The sequence below is a fragment of the Lepus europaeus genome, chromosome X, assembly GCF_033115175.1.
Source record: "Lepus europaeus isolate LE1 chromosome X, mLepTim1.pri, whole genome shotgun sequence".
Lineage (NCBI taxonomy): Eukaryota > Metazoa > Chordata > Mammalia > Lagomorpha > Leporidae > Lepus > Lepus europaeus.
The window spans coordinates 97,264,631-97,286,031 of NC_084850.1; positions in this window are offsets into that span (position 1 = coordinate 97,264,631).

Sequence of the window (21,401 nt, forward strand, 5' to 3'; positions counted from 1 at the left end):
CTTTAAGTACCCCCATGAGGCTCTTATTCTAGCTCCTCCCTTCTGTGAAATGCTGGTTACAGGGAAAAAGGAACCAGCTTTGAGAAACGAACCGCTGAGCACATCTGAACTTGAAAGTGTCTTCAAGGATTTTCCTAATCCAACTAAGGACCCCAGAAGATTTCTAGAGAACTTGACTTAAGTGTTCTAACTTAAGACCAGGGATTCTCTGACTTTTATCACTTGGTCCATATGTTACTCTCTAAGGGAAGGACTGAAGAACAAATAAAGAAAGAAGATTGGACTAATTCATTGGAAGACTAAAAGCAATGCTCACTTTGTGGCAAAGGACCTTTATATGATGCCATAGCTCAGTTTTTTTTCAAAAGTTTTTAGATTGGAATAAGATCCAGCAGTGCAAACAAAATTCAGATGAATCTGTTCTAGATTATTATGAATGTCTTTGAAAAAACTGTCAAACAATATTCTGGAGTAGCTGAAATAAGTTCTCAAAATAATCAAAATTATACTCTTTAAAATTTTGTTGTTTGGCCGGCACCGTGGCTCAACAGGCTAATCCTCTGCCTTGCGGCACCGGCACACCGAGTTCTAGTCCCTGTCGGGGCACAGGATTCTGTCCCGGTTGCCCCTCTTCCAGGCCAGCTCTCTGCTGTGGCCAGGGAGTGCAGATGGAGGATGGCCCAAGTGCTTGGGCCCTGCACCCCATGGGAGACCAGGAGAAACACCTGGCTCCTGCCATCGGATCAGTGTGGTGTGCGGGCCACAGCACGCTGGCCACGGCGGCCATTGGAGGGTGAACCAACGGCAAAAGGAAGACCTTCCTCTCTGTCTCTCTCTCTCACTGTCCACTCTGCCTGTCAAAAAAATAAAAATAAAAATAAATTTTGTTGTTTGAACTATTTTAACATAAAATTTGTACACATATATGGGGTACTATGTGATGTTTCACGACATGTATATGTTGTGCAATGTCCAATCAGGATAAATATATTTATCCTTTCAAGTGTTTACCATTTCTATATAGTGAAAACACCTCCAAAATCTTACCTTCTAGTTTTTTTTTTATAGAAAAATGTACATAAGTGTATAGTATCTATTTTCACCCTCCTGTGCAATAAAACCCCAGAACTTCTCACTCCTGTCCAGGTGTATATAACCTAGTACTACCTATCAATCAACTTTTCCCAACCCCTCCCACTTTCCTTCTCAGCCTCTGGAAGCCACAATAACATTTTTACAGTTTATGAGATCAACTATGTATTTTTTTACTCCACTTATGAGTAAGATCAAGTGATTTGTCTTTCTGTGGTTGGCTTATTTCACTTAGCATAATGACCTCCAGTTCCATCCATGCTATTGCAAATGGTAAGATTGTAGATTGTATCCTTTTATGGCTGAATAATATACTATTGTGTATATGTACCACATGTTCTTTATACATTCATCAGTGGATGGACACTTAGATTGTTTCCATTTTGTGGCTACTGGGAATAATGCTTCAACAGATATGACAATGCTTCTTCATCCAGTGGGTTTCATTTCCCTTGGCTATCTACCTAGGAGTGGGATTACTGGATCATATGGTAGTTCTAGCTGTAGTTTTTGAAGGAACTTCCATATTGTTTTTCAGAATAACTGTACTAATTTACATTTCCACCAACAGTGTACAAGGGTTCCCTTTTCTCTACACTTGTGGTCTTTTGACTTTTTGATAACAACCAATCCGACTGGAGTGATTTTGATTTGCATTTCCTTATGATTTTGATTTGCATTTCCCTGATGGTTAGTGATGTTGAGCATTTTTTCATGTACCTATTGGCCATTTGTATGTATTCTTTTGAGAAATGTCTGTCTAGATCTATTCCCCATTTTTAAATTGGAATGTTTGATTTTTTTTTTCTTTTTTGCTATTGAGTTGTTTGAATTCAAATGATATACTTTAGAACTCTAGGCCGGCGCCGTGGCTTAACAGCCAGGAGCCAGGTGCTTCCTTCTTGTCTCCCATGCGGCTGCAGGTGCCAAAGCACTTGGGCCTTCCTCCACTGCCCTCCCGGGCCACAGCAGAGAGCTGGACTGGAAGAGAAGCAACTGGGACTAGAACCCAGTGCCCATATGGGATGCCGGCACCACAGGTGGAGGATTAACCAAGTGAGCCACGGCTCACAGTGGACACTAATTGCTGATATTTTCTTGCCTTTACTTGGAAAGGTCACCAATATTCCTGGACTATCATGCCTCAGGGCTATAATGAAAGGCCTTCTTACTTTCCTCAAATGCTGAAATCTGCTATAGCAGATGCAAGTTTCCCACACTCATTCAATGTTCTCCTTCTGTGCTCTCCAAGCCTTCAGGCTTCCAAAGATGACTGTAGATACCTTTTGACTCAATTGGCTTTAAAGAAATGCAAAGTCTCCAAGGATCAATTTCAATTTTGTCAAACTCAAGTAAAATATCTAGGACACCTAATTTCAGAGAAAAGGCTATTAATAAACCCTGGCCAGATTAAAGGTGTTTGGGCCTCTCCTGAACCTTCTACAAAAAGACACTTCAAGGATTTCTACGATTGACTGGCTATTGCTGCAATTGTATACCTAATTTTTCTCTGATAGCTCAACCCTGACATGTCCTTCTAGAGCAGAGGTGGGGGACATCTGGCTCGTGGGCAATATAAGGCCTGTGAAATCACTTGGCCTGGCTCTGCCAAGGCAACTGCAGGAGGTGGGACTCAAATTTCAATAAACTTTAGGAGGCTTTTAATTTGATAATTTTATATGGCCCACAAATGACGTTATAAATATTCCCATGAGCCTTGGCAGAAAAAAAGATTTCCCCACCCCTGTCTAGAAGACGACCATTCTGACTCTTATCATTGATCCCAGAAGGATAATCAGCTCTAAAAGTCATAAAAGAAAATCTCATCAATGCCCCAGCACTGGGGTATCCTAATTATAATCTACATTTTTTCTTGTTTGTGCATGAAAGCAAAGGAAATGCTTTAGGAGTCCTAACTCAAAAACTTACGTGACAAAGAAGGCCAAAATAGACTCATGGGATACAATGGTCAACAATTACACGTTGTGGCCAAGGGATTGCCACCTTGCATGACACAACATCAGCCATTGCTCAACTCCTCAAGGCAGTTGAAGAAATTGTTATGGGCTCTACTTACCATTTATGTTCCTCATTCTGTGGAAACTCCTCTAAACTCTCGTCATACTCAACATTACTCCGTCAACAGCCTTGCTGTATATGAGGTATTCCTTCTTATCTTCACCCAATATCACTATCTATTGCTGTAACAGTCTTAGTTCTTACTCTCCTGCCATTACCCTCTGAGAAAATACCTCATGATGGACCAACTCCTCAACCCCAGAAGAGACTTACAAGAAACACCTATAGGGACTAGCACTGTGGCGTAGCAGGTAAAGCTGCTGCTTGCTGTGCTGGCATCCCATATGGTTGCTGGTTAGAGTCCTGGCTGCTCCACTTCCAGCCTAGCTCCCTGTTAATGTGCTTGGGAAAGCAGCGGAGGATGGCCCAAGTGCTTGGGCCTCTGCACCTGCATGGGAGAGTTGGAAGAAGCTCCTGGCTCCTGGCTCCTGACTCTTGGCCCATCTCCAGTCATTGCTGCCATTTGGGGAATGAACCAGAGGGTGAAAAATCCCTGTCTCTCTTTCTCTCTCTGGCTCTCTCTGGCTCTGTGTGTGTGTGTGTGTGTGTGTGAAACTCTGTCTTTCAAATGAAAGAGAGAAAGAGAGAGAGAAAGAGAGAGAGAGAGAACGAAAAGAAAGACCTATAGGTAACACAGATGTTTGATTTCTAGATCATAAATCCTATTTGAAAGATGTCTATGGGAAATATAAGGCAGGAGATGAGTTGTCTCTTTAACAGAGGTCACATAAAGGAATCCACTTCTGGATGCAAAATCAGTCCCTCACTAGGTAAGCATTTAGCCTAGCAGTTAACATGACAACTGAATTGCCTGTGTTCCATATTAGAGTGCCTTGGGCTCCATACTCAGTTCCAATTCCTGACTCCGGCTTCCCGCTAATATCCCTGGAAGGCAGTGATGACAGCTCAAGTGATTGGGTTCTTGCCACCCATATGGGAGACCTGAATTGAGTTCCCAGATCCTGGCTTCTGCCTAGCCATGCTCTGGCAGTTGCAGGCACTGGAGGAGTGAACCAACAAATGGGAGCGCTCTCTCTCTTTATCTTTGTCTCTTTGTCTCTCAAATAAAAACAAATGAGGCAGGTGCTGTGGCATAGCGGGTAAAGCTGTCACCTGCAGTGCCAGCATCCCATATGGGTGCCGGTTCAAGTCCCAGCTGCTACATTTCCAGTCCAGCTCTCTGCTATGGCCTGGGAAAGCAGGAGAAGATGGCCCAAGTCCTTGGGCTTTTGCACCCACATGGGAGACCCAGAATAAGCTCCTGGCTCCTGGCTTTGGATTGGCCCAGCTCTCTCTCTTTCTCGCTGTATCTCTGCCTTTCAAATAATAAATAAATAGATATTTTTTAAAAAGACATTGATTCATGGATTCACATTTCTCATTTTAAGAAAGGATTTCCTTCAGAGTGAGTCTTTACACCCAACAGAGACCTTCAACTAAAATTGAACTACAATCTAGTTCTACAGTCTCAAGACCAGAATGGGAAGCCAACAAGATATGTGTGGTCTACTTCCTCCCAAGAACCTGGTCCAGGCCTGTGTAAAGCACTGATGGTTCAGAACTTTGTGTAATGTCTATAACACTCACAATACCAGAATATTATTTATTCTGTCTTTGCTTGTCTTTTAATTTGCCTATTATATTGCAAAAGACATTATGGAAATCTACCTGAAAGTGCTCTTGTCAATAGATGCGTTCCTGATGCTCACTTAACAAGGAAAGATTGTGTGTTTACCAAAACAATTCTTACTGTTAGAACCAGGAATGGTTGAATGCCAACCTGTAAATTTAAATAACATCTCCTTGGATCATTCAATATCTCAATGAATCAGATAAATGGTTAGCTACTAGATGGAACAATAACAATATGCCAGTCGACTTTCTGATGTTTATAAAACACTGCACTTGTTATCAAGGACATTACAGAAGAAAGAATTTCCAAGAAGCACTTTCTTATAAAGCTCCCAACTGTGTAATATATCATCCTCTGTATACTCATCACTGTACAGCTGTCAATCTTGATAATCAGATTCTTAGAAGAGTCCCTGGTTATAATGAGCAAAAGGAGGCAGCAGCATGCTCTGCCCACCAAGCCATCACCCTTGCTTTTGTTGATGGAAAGCTATTTCACAAAATAAAATGAAACAATGGATTGCTGATGATAATAAGACAAATGGGCATTACATAATGTACCAGATTTCCAATAAAAGTTAACCTGAGGTATGGACATTTGCACAGCAGTTAAGACATCACTTGGGGTGCATGCATCCCATTCCATAGTGCCTGGTTCAGATCTTGGTTCCTCTGCTTCTGATCCACCTTTTGCTAACATATGCCTTGGGAGACAGCAGATGATGAGTCAAGTACTTGGGTCTCTGCCACTCATGTGGGAGGCCCAAACTTGTTTCAAAGCTCTTGATTTTGTCTGGCCCAAGCTTGGCTGTTGTGAGCTTCTGGGAAGTGAACCAGTGAACAGAAGATTTTCTCTCTCTCTCTCTCTCTCTCTCTCTCTCTCTCTCTCTCTCTCTTTCTCTTTCTCCCCTCCCTCTCTCCCTCCCTCTCTCCCACATTCTAAATAAAATGAAAATGGATAAATAATTTTTTTAAAAAGTAAACTATCTTGGGCTGGCATTGTGGCACAGCAGGTTAAGCTGCTGCCTGAGATGTTGGCATCCCATATAGTGCCAATTCAAGTCCTGATTGCTCCACTTCCAATCTAGCTCCCTATTTACACAACAGGGAAAGCAACAGGAAATGAGCCCAATAATTAGGCCCTTGCCACCCATGTGGGGGATCCAGACGGAGTTCCTGGCTCCTGGCTTTGGCCTGGTCCGGCTCTAGCCATTGTGGTCATTTGAGGAGTGAACGAGCAGATGGAGGCTCTCTCTCTCTCTCTCTCTTTCTCTCTCTTTCTCCTTCCCTACCTCCCTCCCCTACCCCTCTCTCTGTGACTCTGGTTTTCAAATAAATCTTTTAAAAATAAATTATTTTAAAAGTTAATCCTAGTTTATGGCAACAGAAATTGACATAAACCTTATGGCATACCCAAACTAAATTATATTTAGGAGTGGGCACCACCTATCTGATCTTAGCTTGGAACACTCAAAATTTCTGCATAGAAAATTTGTGCTCCAGCTCTGGTAAAGCCATTAGTACCAAAAAGCGATAGTATGTCTGGCAGATCAGGCAACAATGACCCTCAAAGCAAGAGAGAGCTCTGAGAGACATAGATACAGGCTTGGATGTCAGAGAGCAAGCTGCAATCACCTATAGTGCAGAACAGCTAGAACAAGTTAGTTAGAAAGCATTCTTTTCAGGAAGAAGAGAATGGAAGGGAGGCTACTTGGAAGTAGCAGGCCCAAGTCACAAAGTAACGTCACGTGATGCTGAATCCCAACTCTGGGAAAGGGCTTGTCCGTAACCTCACAGTTAATGTCTAGCGATTGCACTGAAGGAGCGCTGGAGTGCCCATGCAACTGCACTGAAGGAGCGCTGGAGTGCCCACGCAATGGTGGCCCTCGGGCCTCACTGCAGAAGCGCAAGAAGTGCACTTACGGCAATCTTGCGGACACTCAAACTCATGGAAGTATATTGGAGACACTTGACATTTACATCACCACTCTATGATCACCTTCACCCACCAAATAACACAAGACACACTATTTGCAATAGTTCAGTTAATAATGACAGAGACCATACTGAGTGCTTCTCATATTCTACCTATAGCACATAGATGGGCCTCACTGGACAATGATACTCCGTGGAAACCACTCAAGACTATAGGATGGGGGCTGGCACTGTGGCGCAGCGGTTAAAGCCCTGGCCTGAAACGGTGGAATCCCATATGGGCACCGGTTCTAGTCCCGCTGCTCCTCTTCTGATCCAGCTCTCTGCTATGGCTTGGGAAATCAGTAGAATATGGCCCAAGTCCTTGGGCCCCTGAATCCGTGTGGGAGACCCGGAAGAAGCTCCTGGCTCCTGGCTTAGGATCGGCGCAGCTAGGGCCATTGCGGCCATCTGGGGAATGAACCAGCAGATGGAAGACCTCTCTCTCTGTCTCCACCTCTCTCTGTAACTCTGTCTTTCCAATAAATAAAATAAATCTTTAAAAAATTTTTAAAAATAAATAAAAATTTAAAAAGACTATAGGAGAAGACAAGGTTATTGGCTTTGCACCAAATCTATCTGGAACCCAGAAATTTCAGAATCGTGTCCTACAGTGGCTACATCCTTCCTTAATAATACCTGGCATGCGGACAGAGGCAGCTTTTTTAGGAAAGGAAGGGTAAATACCACCATGCTGCTCACCGACTTGATAAAACTGAACTACAACATAATCATGCTGCAATATGGTGGAATACTAAAATCATCAGTAAAATGCAACTACCTCACATAAATAAGTTTTATGACAATACTGATATTGATGATCAGATGTATTGAGAAACTGAGTTACAATCCCCTCAAGATTAGTACTCATGGAAACTAGTTGGCCTATAGAATTGTTATGAGGGCAGTGCTGTGGCATAGCGGGTGAAGCTGCCACCATATGGGATGCCGGTTCAGGTTCCGGTTGTTCCACTTCCAATCTGGCTCACTGGTGTGACCTGGGAAAGCAGTGGAAGATGGCCCAAGTCCTTGGGCCCCTGCACCCACGTGGGAAGACCCAGAGGAAGCTCCTGGCTCCTAGCTTTGGATTGGCGCAGCTTCAGCTGTTGTGGCCAATTGAGGAATGAACCAGCAGATGGAAGATCTCTGTGTGTGTGTGTGTGCCTCTCTTTCTCTCTGCATGTAACTCCGGCTTTCCAATAAATAAATAAATCTTTTTAAAAAAAGAATTGTTAGGCAGCGCTGACAATTGATTATGTTTGTCCAAATATTCTGCAAGGTACAAATAACCATACATAAGAGAAGAGGAGGGGCTGGCACTGTGGTGCAGCGCGTTAAAGCCCTGGCCTGAAGCGGCAGCATCCCATTTGGGCGCCGGTTCTAGTCCCAGCTGCTCCTCTCCCGATCCAACTCTCTGCTATGGCCTGGGAAAGCAGTAGAAGATGGCCCAGGTCCTTGGGGCCCTGCACCCATGTGGGAGACCTGGAAGAAGCTCCTGGCTCCTGGCTTTGGATCGGCACAGCTCCGGCTGTTGTGGCCACCTGGGGAGTAAACCAGTGGATGGAAGACCTCTCTCTCTGGCTCTACCTCTCTCTGAAACGCTGTCTTTCAAATAAATAAAATAAATCTTTGAAAAAAAAAAGCATAAGAGAAGGGGAAGGTGATAAAACTCATAAAAGATTATGAAAATCTTTGTAGTGGAATCCAAGGAAGAATAAGTTGCTTTTTTGGATCAAACCTAGTTACTTCAAATATTGGACCTTCTGGTAGTGCTCTTTATATCAGATCTGCTTTATAAGTGTGATAGCATTTGCTGAAGAAAGAGAAAGCAGATAATAATAATTAAGATGTGATTCAAAGGCCACTGCTCTCAAGGAGACCTGACTGACGTCCCGTAACAGCATGAGATTCCAAGTTACTCATGTAGAGTCGTCGCTGGCTTCATGGCTACAGCCTTTCCCTTCCCTCCCATGAGGAGCACCCCTAGCCAGGAAATGCCTCCCTTCGTGACATTGCAGATCACCTTTGTGGCGTGATTCCATCCTTGAGAATAAGCAGTTGATCACTCTGGCTGGAGAAAGATTTTCATTGAAAGGAGGACATGCCGAAGGAATAAAAACCAGGTGAGACTGAAGCCCACTAAAAAATCACCAGCTGGGGGCAACCAAGAGATGAGCTCCTGGACACATCGGACCCTAATGTGTTGGTTAATGCTTGCTGACTAACTGATGCCACATGGGCAGTCTCAAGTAAAGTGTATATTCCTGTTTGTTGCTCTTTCTCCTGGAATGCATCGCATGAACTAAGCGACAGCTAATCAGGACATGTGGTATTCTTGTTAACCAGTGTTAACTAATTGTAACAAGCAATTTGTGAGTACCTGCCTTTAAAAAAAAAAGTCTGTATATTCAAACTGCTCAGGTGCCATTTGGGGGCACCTATTCCGGGCCAATTTGGCTCAAATAAATTCCTTTATTCTCACTTTTGACGTGACTCGACTTGCTTTCTAGGTTGACAAGATGAAGATAATGAGTAAAAAGAACAGCAATATGAAAGAATTTCATGGGTAAGAAAAAAAAATCCTACAAGATTTCAGGCAGAAAAAAGCAGGTCAACCACAAAGGGGAAAAAAAAATTAGGTCACTCTCAGATTTCTCTTCCACACCACTAAATGTGACAGAACAGTTGAGCAATAGTTACAGAGTTTTGGAGGGGAACTCAGGGTTGTATATCCCACCAAGATGTCACTCATACAAGGGGGCAGAAAAAAAGACACATGCACACATACAGCGACTCAGATGATATACGCACTTATTTCCTCCAAGCCAAATCCCTCTTTGTAGGGACACTTCCCTGTGCACAGACCTCACAAGCTGTCCCTCAAACACTTGGCTACAGATCCTCGGACCACGTGCCTCGAATTGAGTCAGTCAGAGCTTTCTGAGGAGATCATCTGGGCACTTACATTGAAAGATCACTTAGAGCTAGACTGGGAGTACCAACTTTTAAAACTGTAAGTTGGAATTATAGTAAAGCAGTAAGCTCTCAAAGAGAGCAAGAACCTGGGGCTGGTCCTGTGGCAGGGTGGGTAAAGCTGCTGCCTGGGGTGCCAGCATCCTATATGGGCACCGGCTCAAGTCCCGGCTGCTCTACTTCCGATCCAGCTCTCTGCTATGGCCTGGGAAAGCAGTGGAAGATGGCCCAAGTCCTTGGGCCCCTGTACCTGCGTGGGAGACCCAGAGGAAGCTCCTGGCTCCTGGCTTCAGATCGGCACAGCTCCAGCTGTTGCAGCCATCTGCAGAGTGAACCATCAGATGGAAGACCTTTCTCTCTCTCCCTCTCTCTGCAATTCTGCCTTGCAAATAAATAAATAAATCTGAGAGAGAGAGAGAGAGAGAGAGAGAGAGAAAACCTAATTTTCAGAAAGAAGCAAGAGATTAGAGCAGATCCAGAGAGAGGAAGAAAAGAGCAACAATTACTTATTTCTAATCCCTAGCATCTATGGAGATTGCCAGCTGTGTTTGTTTTTATAAAACCCCCTTTTGTCATATTTTCATGTCTTATTTCTGTATCAGTTAATGTTCTTTTTGTTGCAAATAAGAGAAACGAATTCAGATTTGTTTAGGCAAGAAAGAGGATGCTTTACAAGAGTGGCTTGAGAAATCCAAAGGCAGGAAGAAACTGCTGGGCCTCAGGAGAGAATCAAGGTCTCCAACCCTGCAGAGAACCCAGAAAGTCCTCCCTCTCCTTCTCTAATCTCCACTTCTCTGAACATACTTCCTTCATTCTTCTTTCACTTACTGTCAATTGATTCCTCATGCTTCCTGGTCCACCAGAGAACTACTAAAATGATTACCAGCAGCTCTGGGGATTCCTTCTCCATCATTTCAGAGAGCTGCAAACTAAGACTGGAATCGTTCATCCCAATACCATGGGAAAAGACTTACTGCTTTTGTCTGGATCATATGTTCGCTCAGTTGAATTATCTGGGCCAGGAGACAGGGTCATGTTTCCAAACTTACTGCCAAGGAGCCCATACCTGTATATCCAGCGCAGTTCCGAAGTTCTCCTAAGAGATTTCTACCACCGACAGTGACAAAATGAATACCTCGGACAATAGCGAGTATTGGTGAGGATGTGGAGACACCGGAAGCTTCATCCAGTGCTAATGGGAATGTAAGTAATGCAGTTGTTTCGGAAAACAGTTTGGCAATTTCTCAAACAGTGAAACAGAGTTATCATGTGACCCAGCAATTCCACTCCTAGTATACCCCAAAGAACGAAAAATACATTCACCCCTGAAACTTGTACACAAATGTGCATAACTGTGTGATTCACAGGAGCCAAAAAGAAGACACAACTCAAATGTTTATCAAATGTAATATGTTTATATAAGCTAATATTAAGCACCTATAAAAGACAATATTAAGTACTGCTCAACACTTCAATGTGAATAAATCTTGGGAACATCCTAGGTAAAATAGTTCAGCATAAAAGAATACATATTGTATATTTTACTTTATACAAAATATTCAGGGGAAGCAAATCTATAAAGATAAGATGTTGTTGCCAGGGGCTGGGAGAGGCAGGGATGAGGTGACTATTAAGGGGCATGAAATTTCTTCCTGAGATGATGAAAACGTTCTGGAACATTCTGTAGCTTCAATTAGGTATTGGAGATAGTGGCACAACCTTGTGAATACAAGAAAAATTCTGAGTTGTATCTTGAAAAGGGTAAATGTATAGGTATGTGAATAAAAAATTAAATGAGAAAAATGAATGAGGTCCTTAAAATATGTGTTTGTTTTTAAAAATGAAAAAGAAATCTAAACAATAAAGTTCCTATAAAGGAAAAATTAGAAATCTTTTCTGACCACTTATAAGAAATAACCGTTGTTAATAGTTTGTTGTATATTCTTCCAGACTCCTATATGCTGTCCATAAATAGATTTGGTGTGATTTTTCTCTATTTGATTTGTTTAATAGGCAGAAAGACAGATGGACGGACAGCTAGAGATTTCCATCCACTGATTTACTCCCCAAATGCCAACAACTGCCAGGCCAAAGCCAAGAGCTGAAACTCTATCTGGGTCTCCCACACAGGTAGCAGGAATCCATGTATTTGAGCCATCACCTGCTGCTTACCATGGTGCATGTTAGCAGAATGCTGAAGTTGGGTGCAGAGCCAGGACTCAAACCCCGGCACTCTGATATGGGATGTGGGCCTCCCAAGTGGTGTCTTAACCCTTGTGCTGAACACCCACCCCACTGGGTTTTTTTAAATTTCATTTTCACAAAGAGTAACTTGATAGAATTGGAGTATATGCTGACTTGAAATTTTCTCTGAGCCTTGTGTGAGTGCTGCATTGTATAAACCAAAGTCTGTACCTGTTACTGGTGGGAGAGGGGTAGGGAGGGCAGCTGGCCCACTGCTGGTCAGGATGCACTCCTAGGTAGTCTTCTGTGAGTGGAAGAACTTTGTTCCCAGCGGAGGCAGTTTCCTGGCAAAAGCTCTGCCTCTGCAATCCAAGGTCTTCTCTTCACATGACTGCCTTTAGTCGTTATACTCCAACTTATCACTGGTGAGTGTCTTTTGCTACAAATCTCTATTATCTCTGAGCTGAGAACAATACCTCATGAGATATTCCCACCTTCTGTAACATTTCTTGCCTGCTTGTGCTATTCCAAGGTTTGATTTCCTTTGTTCCTTCCAATCATATCCGCCTTCTTTGTTCATAGATTCCTTATAATTCTAGGTCTACTGGAGGATCTCTTCTAGATTTCAACTCCTAGATTTCAATTTTTTAAAATATGTCATTTCTGTCATTTTCAGAAATTGGGGTTGGAGCAGGTTCTCAGTGTTCCATTTGGCCTACTCTCCTCCACACGGTTTCGTGACTTCCCTTTTTTTATTCGACAATTATACATGCATATTTTGTGATGTTTACAGAAGAGGAACTCCAGTTTATTTTGGTACAAACACTCTTTTTAATCCTCACAGTTTTTCCATAATATCCATTTCCATGAACTTTTGAAGACCCGTCTTATAATGGGGTATTGGTTATTGTAGGAAACCAAACCTGATTTATCCAGAACAAAATGAAGAAGAATGGGATAAGTCCCAGAATCAAAGAAAAAACTGAGCAATCAAACTTCAGAAAGGATATGGAGCAGGGCAGCTTTTAGGATCTAGGTGATCAACTTTGACAGGACACAATTGTTGAGATGAATCTCCTCCAACCATCTCCCCCATCTTTGTGTAATTTCATTTAAGACTCAAGTTCTTATTGGCCTAAACTAGACCACATAGTTACCCCTTCACTCACCCCTTCTCCACAGGCAGTCAACAAAATTCTCATCAACTACTGCATCCACACCCAAGTCCATGATCTCTGGGTGATGGCCTTTTTTTCTCCAGTTACATCTTGATTCCTATTTTCTGTAACCTGTGGACTAAGGGAATTCACTGCCACAGCTACCAGTTCCTTTATAGAACCATGCAAACGGTGAAGAAAATTAATTTTGAAACAAATAGTAAATATATAGCACATATTGAGTAACAGATAAAGTGAGCATATTCAAGTGAAAAATCTTCATTTCTGCAATGGGGCAGGAAGTGGTGGTTGGTATTTATGACTTCCCTTTTCCATTATTCATTCTAAATTCAGTGCCCTTTGGTTGTCCTGACTATATGGAGTTACTTTCATCTTCCATTAACTTTTACTTCTGAACATAGCAGCAGCAGGAAGTAATGCAAGGGATGCCCTGAGTGCCTTCCATACCGATCCCCACCCAACTGGACAGTAGCAAACTTATTTCTCCTTGAGATAGTCAATCGTCCCAGCCTAACCAGTAACTCTATGTTTTTGGTCTCATTACCCACCAGCATGAGAAGCTTGAAATGACTATGTGGCTGTTGTGAAATATACCTCAGGGGAAGCATTTTCTCTTTAATACAGAAACCTCTAAATTGGCAGAGTTCAGGGTCACAGAGATAAGAGAAAAAATTGTTGCAGGTGATTCAGTAAGTGTAATAGAAGGACCGTGCTGCATTCCAGCCCTTGACTCCTAAATCCATGTGTTCTGGCTATGGGAGAAGAATCACTGTATATTTATTTGTACTATAAGACAGCACTCAACTATAACAAGGTGTTGCCTCCTAACACACACTGATGCCATAACTGCTCTTCCTATTCTATGAGGCCCATTGTTGTGGGGTGCTGGAACACGTGGTAAGACCATTAAATTGTATGAACATCAGTTCACTGCCTGCTTTTTCCAGCTGTCAGGTGAATTCCTTGTTCAGAGCAATGTCCTATGCAATATCATAATGATGAGTGAGGTGTCCAATAAGCCCATTGAGGGTGAAATTTGGAGAAATATGGTAGACAAGGAAAATAAATTCATTTCTGGCATAATTAGACAATTCCAATCAAAAGAGATGACTGCCTGATCCAAAGAGGAAGGAGTCTGGTATAATCAAAATGCCAGCATGTAGATGGCTTGTCCTCTCAAGTGCTAATCCCTTATTGGAAACTCATGACAAGTGTTGACCACGGGGTCAACAAATTGGTCACTCAACAAAAAACAATTCAGCCTTATGAGAGGAAGTTGGTCCTTTGTTCATGAGCCCATTGAGCAAGCACTGGGGTGGCTGAGCCAAGAGGCTGACATGCTCCTAGGACAAGTCGTGCTGTCCACCTGATTGAGAGCCTCTTCCATAGCAGGGGGCTTGGGTGAGTATTCTCAAGCTATACAAACAGTCCCAAACTCTGGGACCATTTTGACCATTCTGAAGCATGTACATGCTTCTTCCTCAGACCACTATGCTATTAGACCTCTGCTGTTGCTCCTTTCAGTTCCTGATCCTCCAGCCAAACAATTAGAAATTACCTGCGAATGAGTGTACATCCACACACACACACACATTTGGCTGAATGTCCTTCCTAGCAAAGTGGATAACTACATTTGTTGCTTGAATTTTTTCCTGCTAAGAAAATAGCCCGGGGCCGGTGCTGTGGTGCAGCAGGTTAAGGCCCTGGACTGAGGCGCCAGCATCCCATATGGGCACTGGTTCTAGTCCTGGCTGCTCCTCTTCCTTTCCAGCTCTCTGCTATGGCCTGGGAAAGTAGTGGAGGATTGCCCAAGTCCTTGGGCCCCTGCATCCACGAGGGAGACCTGGAAGAAGCTCCTGGGCCCTGGCTTCAGATCTGCCAGCTCCAGCCATTGTAGCCTTCTGGGGGAGTGAACCAGCAGATGGAAGATCTCTCTCTCTCTCTCTCTCTCTCTCTCTCTCTCTCTCTCTGCCTCTCTCTGTAACTCTGTCTTTCAAATAAATAAAATACATTTTAAAAAAATGGCACTTCACCACTTGCCTAAGCCCAATAGATTTTTTAAAATTCTTCACAATATGCTCATAGGTAATTATCCATAATCCTATAGGTGTGAAATCCAGGGAATGTGAGTCACCTGCAACTTACTTGTCACTATAGGATCTGCTGGATCCCAATTTACATCCCTTTCATTAATGGAATACTGATGGAAACATCATGTTGTATTGGTTGGTAGATGAGAAAAGATTAATAATAGGCAGTTTAGATTGTATGCCAAAGGCTATCCTAGGGTCAGGCATTGAAGTCTCCAACAGAGCAAACCAAGATGTATTACTCCAAACGGAGATCCGTGCTTGATGAAAAGGGCGCAGCTTTTCTGAGTTGTGATTTCCCTATGAAGGCCCTCCGTTGGATCAATTCCCACTGCAGACTAAGCTGTTTGCTCCATAAAGCAGATAAGAGAAAGACTCCGAATGGATTGCAGATTTCAGAATGGCTGCTGCCTCCCCTTCCCAGGCAGCATCAAGAAAAGGAGGAGGGGAGCAGCGTTGTGGCATTGTGGCATTGTGGCATTGTGGCGTAGCGGGTAAAGCCATGGCCTGCAGTGCAGGCATCCCACATGGGCGCTGGTTCGAGTCCTGGCTGTTCCACTTCTAATCTAGCTCCCTGTTATTGCACCTGGAATAACAGAAGATGGCCCGAGTCCTTGGGCCCCTGCACCCACGTGGGAGACCCGGAAGAAGCTCCTGGCTCCTGGCTTCAGATTGGCGCAGCTCCAGCCGTTGCGGCCAACTAGGGAGTGAACCAGCAGATGGAAGACCCACCCCCCTCTGTCTCTGCCTCTCTGTAACTCTGCCTTTCAAATAAATAATCTTTAAAAAAGAAAAAGAAAAGAAAAGAAAGGGAGAAGAAAGGAACCTTTCTATTTTGCCTGTAAGAAACTAGAACCTGGGTAGAGAAAATCCCACAGGAAAGTGCAGCATGAGGATGGGAATGTCCCAGTCACTGTGGATCCCAGGAAATCCATATTCTCAAAGTAGCTCACACTTTGGCAATTGCCTCCAGTAGTGATTCATCAAAAATCTCTAGTTCAATGTGCATATTGGCTTACGTTGCATCAAGTAGTCTACCCCGGGAAAGGCAATGCTTGAGTCTTCTATCTCCTTGAAAGTGTCTGCCCCATCTAGGTCATTTGGCCTATGGCCTCAGTTCTCTGAAGGGTTTATGAAGAGTTGTTCATTTGCAGTCTGTCCATTTTTTTCTTCTTAGGGTAAGAGCAACATCTCTCTAGCTCCCTACCCTCTCTAAGTTGAAACTGGAATTGTTCTGGGTGCCAATATTTGGATTTCATATAATTTCTCCTTGTCAAAAACATTATTCTCCTTTTGAATTTTTGCATCCACTTAAAATTGTAAGATCCAGCACTGTGGTGCAGTGAGTTAAGCTCCTGCATCCCATATAAGTGCTGATTCAAGTCCTGTCTGCCCCACTTTCTCTCTCTCTCTCTCTCTCTCTCTCTCTCTCTCTCTCTCTCCCTCTCTCTCTCATACTTGGGCTCCTGCACCCATGTGGGAGATCCACATAGAGTTCTTGGCTCCTGGCTTCAGTTTGGCCCACCTCCAGCCATTGAAGGCATTTGGGGAATGAACCAGTAGATGGAAGTTCTCTCTCTCTCTCTCTCTCTCTCTCTCTCTCTCTCTCTGCTTCTTCCACCTTTCTGTAACTTTGCCTTTCAAATAAATAAATCAATCTTTTTCTTAAAAAAAATCCATTGTTAGAGATGTACAAAAACAGACAGCAAGCTGGATTTGGCCCACTGCTGGTAGCTTGCCAACCCCCAATCTAAGGGCTTTATGCTAGCTTGTGAATGATCAGGTGACCTAGTGCTGGTCAATGAGATATGAGGAAAGGTCTGATGGGGGTCTTCCAAGAAAATGTCCTATCTTTTGATGACAGACACATACAAAAGATGGCCCAAATTCTTCCTTCTGGTGTTGCATGTCTGGATGTGATACACAGAGCTTCAGTAGCCACCTTGCAACTATAAGGTGAGTAGCCTGAAGAGAAACCAAGAGTCTGAGAATAGCAAAACAAAAAGAAAAAAATATCTGAGTCCTTGATGACACTGTTGAGCAGCTAAATTAACATCAGAGCCATCCTACCTCAATATTTATTGCCGGAGCCAGTGCTATGACATAGTGGGTAAAGACTCCACCTAGTGCCAGCATCCCATATGGGTGATGGTTTGAGTCCCAGCTGCTCTACTTCCAATCCCACTCCCTGCTAATGCACCTGGGAAAACAGTAGAAGAAAGTTCAAGTCCTTGGGCCCCTGCACCCACTTGGGAAACTGGAAGAAGCTCCTGGCTCCTGGCTCCTGGCTCCTGGCTTTGGATCAGCTAGCTCCAGCCGTTGTGGCCTTTTGGGGAGTGAACCAGCAGATGGAAGATCTCTCTCTCTCTCTCTCTCTCTCTCTCTCTCTCTTTCTCCCTCTCTATCTCTCTGTAACTCTGCCTTTCAAATAAATCAATAAATCTTATTTAAAAAGAATTTATTGTTATAATAAGCTAGAGGTAATAAAATCTTCTTTTCATTAATCACTGTTTTCTGATTGGGGTACGTTTTCTGTTAGGCATTTTGACTAAAACAGTGAGTCAAAAATTCTCCCTTCCACTTCATCAAAGCAAAGCATTTTGCTCTTTGAAAGACACTATTGTAAGAATGAAAAGGCATTGGAACCGGTGCTGTGGCATAGCAGGTAAAGCCACTGCCTGCAGTGCCAACATCCCATATGGGTGATGGCTTGTGTCCTAGCTGTTCCTCTTCCTCTCCAGCTCTCTGCTATGGCCTGGGAAAATAGTAGAAGATGGCCCAAGTCCTTGGGCCCCTGCACCCATGTGGGAGACCTGAAAGAAGCTCCTGGCTTTTGGCTTCGGATCGGTGCAGCTCTGGCCGTTGAGGCCATCTGGAGAGTGAACCAGCAAATGGAAGACCTCTCTCTCTCTCTCTCTCTCTCTGTGTGTGTGTGTGTTTGTGTGTGTGCATGTGCGTGCGTGTAATTCTGCCTTTCAAATAAATAAATCTTTATAAAATGAAAAGGCATGCCACAGGGTGAAGGCAAATATTTGCAAATCATATACACTTATATTCAGAAATTTTGCTTATTTATTTGAGAGAGAGAGAGAGAGAAAAATGAAGTTCCATTTGCTGGTTCACTCCCCAACTGCCCACAACAGCTGGGGTTAGGCCAGGTTGAAGCCAAGAGCTGTGAACTTAATCTGGGTCTCCCATATTGGTGGCAAGGGCCCAACTACTTGAGCCCTTGCTGCCTTTCAGTGTGCACATTAGCAGGAAACTGGAATTGAAAGCAGAGCTGGAATTCAAACCCAGGTACTCTAGCATGGGATATGAACATCCTAAGTGATGCGTTAAACCACTTTGCCAAATGCCCACTCTTGCAAATCCTGTATTTGATGAAGGATTTGAATCCAGAATATATAAAGAATCATCAAAATTCAGCAATAAAAAAACCAACCCAATAAAAATAAAAAGAGGCAAAAGATTTGATCACAGACACTTCACACTTCACCAAAGAAGATATATAGATGGCAATTAAGCACATAAAAAGATATTTGACATCATTAGTCATTAGACAATGCAAACTAAGACTGCAATGAGATTACAACCACCCCCTTGTTAGAATGGCTAAAATTAAAAAGACTAACCAAATTGATTGTTGGAAGATGTGCAGGAACTGGGACTCCCACACAATCGTGGTAGAATGTAAAATGATACAGCCACTTTGGAAGTGTCTTAAAACTTAATTATACACCTGCCATATGATTCAACCACTCTACTCCTAGGTATTTACCCAAGAGATATTAAAGTGTATTTTTAAACAAAGACATGTATAGGAATGTTTAAAGCCACTTCATTTCTAATCCAAAGGTGAGTGGATAAGCAAATTTTGATGCACACATACAATGGAATTCTACACAGAAATTGAAAAGAATGAACTACTGATAGTTACAAAAAAGAATGAATCTCAAAATAAATTTTGCTGAGTGAGAGAAACCAATAGACTACAAAAACTGTTCCATCAATAGAAATGCCATCTATAGAAAAATCTAGAAAGTGCAAAAGAATCTACCATGACAAGGGAAAGAAAAGATGAAGGTTCCATAGAAGGAATGAGTTCTAGTGTTCTACAGCACCATAGGGTGACCATGGCTCACAATAACCTATTATATATTTTGTGAATAAATAGAAGAGTTTGAAGGCTACAAACATAAAGCAATGACAAGGAAAGGGAAACATTAATTATCCTGATTTGATCTGTATTAGTTATTTGTATTTAGTGAAATTCACACTGGACCCCATAAATATATACGATTACTAAGTGTTAATTTAAAAGGTTGTTTAAAGTATCTAAAGAGATGGAAATGTTAACTCCCAATTTGAACATAACACATTGAATATATGGATCAAATTATGACACTATACCCTGTATGTATATACAATGAAAATAATAATAAATCTATACAGACTGGTGGTGGTCTGTGGATGAGGGCAGTGCATTAATGGTGGGAAGGAGGAATTACAAAGGGACACAGGACATTTTGGACGTCTGGAAAATGGAATTAAAATATAAGTTAAAGGTGGGCACTTGGCCTAGCAGCTAAGATGTGAGTTAAGGGGCCGGTGCCGTGGCGCTGTGGTGCTGTGACGCAGTGGCGCAGTGGGTTAAAGCCCTGGCCTGAAGCGCCAGCATCCCATATAGGCACAGGTTCGAGACCTGGCTGCTCCACTTCCAATACACCTCTCTGCTATGGCCTGAGAAAGAAAGGGAAGATGGTCCAAGTCCTTAGGCCCCTGAACCCTCGTGGGAGACCCAGAAGAAGCTTCTGGCTCCTGGCTTGGGATCGGCACAGCTCCAGCCGTTGTGGTCAACTGAGGAGTGAACCAGCGGATGGAAGACCTCTCTCTCTGCCTCTACTCTCTCTGTGTAACTCTGACTTACAAATAAATAAATAAATCTTTTTTTAAAAAGATGTGAGTTAAGATGCTAGTGTACTGGGATGACACTGTGGCACAGCAGGTTAAGCCACTGCCTGCAGGGCTGGCATCCCATATTGGCACCAGTTCGAGTCCCAGCTGCTCTATTTCCTATCTAGCTCCCTAGTAATGTGCTTGGGAAAGCTGTGGAAGATGGCCCAAGTGCTTGGGTCCCTGCACCCATGTGGGAGACTGGGAGGAGGTTCCTGGCTCCTGGCATCGGTCTGACCCAGCACTGGCTGTTGTGGCCATTTGGAGAGTGAACTACTGGATGGAAGACCTCTCTTTCTCCATTTCTCCCTCCCTTTCTCTGTAACTCTGTGCTTCCAACAAATAAATTAAATCTAAAAAAAAAATAAAGATGCTAGTATCCTTTGTTATAATGCTTGGGTTCAATTCCCAACTCCGGCTCCTGATTCCAGCTTCCTGGAAGTCAGGAGTGATGGCACAAGTAGATGGATCTTGCCACCCATATGGGAGACTTGCCCTGGCCCCCAGGTCCCAGCCCTCACATTTCAGACACTTGGGGATTAAACCAGCAGATGGGAGCTCTCTCTGTGTGTCTCTGTTCTCTCTCTCTCTCTCTCTCTCTCTCTCTCTCTCTGTTTCTCTCTGACTCTCAAATAAATAGTTTTTAAAAAAAAGACAACTTGGTTTCAGGGCAAAAATTCTTTGAAATCCAGGCATGGTTTTTACCCATAATACATATCTTCTATGTACTTTTTAAAGACCGTGTGTGTGTGTGTGTATGCAGCTTTTTACATATCAATTACTTCTAAAGAAATCTGTTAAATTAAAAATTCTTGGTTGTTAGGGTCGGCTCAGCGCCAGTTCAAGTCCCGGCTGCTCCACTTCTGATCCAGCTCTCTGCTATGGCCTGGGAAAGCAGTGGAAGATGGTCCAAGTCCTTGGGCCCCTGCACGCACATGGGAAGACCCAGAGAAAGCTCCTGGTTCCTGGCTTCAGATCGGCGCAGCTCTGACCATTGTGGCCAGTTGCAGAGTGAACCAGCATATGGAAGACCTCTCTCTCTCTCTCTCTCTGCCTCTCCTTCTCTCTGTGTGTAACTCTTTGAAATAAATAAATCTCTAAAAAAATTATTGGTTTTCTTAAACTGCTTTAGGGGAATTTTTCTATCACATTTAGATTTTTCCTTTTAAAATTTTATTTTATTTATTTGAAAGTCAGAATTACAGAGAGAGAGAGAGATCTTCCATTCTCTGCTTCATCTCCCAAA